The 1,973-nt window shown below is 55.5% G+C and overlaps 1 pseudogene; it reads right to left on the reverse strand.

Annotated features, from left to right (window-relative positions):
- Window positions 1–388: 388 nt before the first annotated feature.
- On the reverse strand, window positions 389–1,954 carry LOC105555075 (annotated as a pseudogene).
- Between the last annotated feature and the right edge of the window lie 19 nt (window positions 1,955–1,973).

A 1,973-nucleotide genomic window follows, 5' to 3' on the forward strand; every position in this document is an offset into this window, starting at 1 on the left:
GGGAAGGGGAAGGGGAAGTGGAAGGGGAGGAAGAGGGAAGAGGGAAGAGGGAAGAGGGAAGAGGGAAGAGGGAAGAAGGAAGAAGGAAGAAGGAAGAAGGAAGAAGGAAGAAGGAAGAAGGAAGAAGGAAGAAGGAAGAAGGAAGAAGGAAGAAGAAGAAGAAGAAGAAGAAGAAGAAGAAAAGAAAAGCACCATTGAATTGTTTTGTAGCTGGAGACATGGACAAGGGGGGTATCCCCAGGCAGTAAACTCCCCGCAGGTGGGCTGAAGGCTAGGGCTGAGCCTCAGGTGGGTCTCCTGTTCCCCATGCTCCCGTGCACAGCAGCCTCCCTCCCGGGCTCCGGGGCAGCCGCAGGAGGGTCAGGCTGGGAGGGGCTGCCGTGGCTGTTCACCTGGGCAGGACGTTAGAAGACTCGGACACCAGCTTTCTGTTGCAGGTCTCGATCTTCTTCACAACCACGGCCCTGGTGGAGCTGGTGCGGCTGAAGGAGCTGGAGCCCATGCCAGAGTCAAAGCTGGAGCCCAGGCCGTAGTTGAGGCCGGGGCTGGTGAGGCCCCCATAGGCCGAGCTCAGCGCACCTGCATAGCCGCTGGTCGTCTTCGTATGGATACTCACGTTCTGCATCGCAGACTCCAGCCGGCTCTCCTCGCCCTCCAGCAGCTTCCTGTAGGTGGCGATCTCGATGTCCAGGGCCACCTTGACGTTCATCAGCTCCTGGTAGTCACGCAGCTGCCGCGCCACGTCCTGCTTGGCCGGCTGCCGGGCGGCCTGCAGCTTGGAGAGCTTGGCGTTGGCATCCTTAACTGTCAGCTCCTCCGGCTGCTTGGCCTCTGCGATGGCGGCCTCCAGGGAAGCCCTCTGGCCCTTGAGGCCCTCAGTCTCAGCCTGGGGCTCACTGATGTTCTGGTTTATCCCGGAGATCTCAGTCTTTGTATGCGGCACCTCATCCCAGTGCTTCCCAGACAGCGTCTGCAGCTCCTCATACTTCATCTGGTACCTGCTTTCAGCCTCAGCCCGGCTGCCGTTGGTGATCTCGTACTGCGCCTTGACCTCAGCGATGATGCTGTCCGTGTCCCGGGAGCAGCTGTTGTCCATGGACAGCACCACAGATGTGGCCGAGATCTGGGACTGCAGCTCCTGGATCTCCTCTTCTCACAGCGGCCTGAGGAAGTTGATCTTGTCAGCCCTTCCAGGCGAGACTCCAGCTCTACCTTGTTCATGTAAGCTTCATTCACGTCCTTCTTGATGAGGACAAATTCATTCTCCATCTCTGTAGGCTTATTGATCTCATCCTCCTACTTGCTCTTGAAGTCCTCCACCAGCCCCTGCATGTTGCCAAGCCCCGCCTCCAGCTTCAGCTTCTCCTGGCCCAGAGTCTCCAGCTGCCCCCTAAGGTTGTTGATGTAGCTCTCAAACATGTTGTCCATGTTGCTCTGAGTCGTCTGCTGCTGCTGCTGCAGGAGGCTCCACTTGGTCTCCAGCATCTTGTTCTGCTGCCCCAGGAACCGTATCCTGTCGATGAAGGAGGCAAACTTGTTGAGGGTCTTGATCTGCTCCTTCTCCTGGGTACGCATGGCCTGGATGTTGGGGTTCACCTCCATGGAGGTTAAGGGGGCTCAGCAGGCTCTGGTTGACTCTGACGACGGTGATGCCTCCCATGCCGCTGGTCCCACCATAACCTCTGCCCAGGTCACTCCAGAAGCTGCTGCTGCTGCCCACTCGGGAGAAGCTCGAAGAGCTGATGCGGGCACTGGGCCCACTCGTGTAGGATAGGCATAGCAGCATTTTACAATAATCCAACAACCCTATTGTTCATCAATAGCATAATTGAGAAATGTATTGTGATATATTCATACGGTGGAAACTATTCAGCAATGGGAATGACTGAACTACAGCACTATGAATCTTATAGATTGAGTATATGAAGCAAGATACAAATTACTCCATTTATATACATGTAAAAAAAAAAAAA

This window comes from Mandrillus leucophaeus, unplaced genomic scaffold (assembly GCF_000951045.1).
Source record: "Mandrillus leucophaeus isolate KB7577 unplaced genomic scaffold, Mleu.le_1.0 Scaffold67, whole genome shotgun sequence".
Lineage (NCBI taxonomy): Eukaryota > Metazoa > Chordata > Mammalia > Primates > Cercopithecidae > Mandrillus > Mandrillus leucophaeus.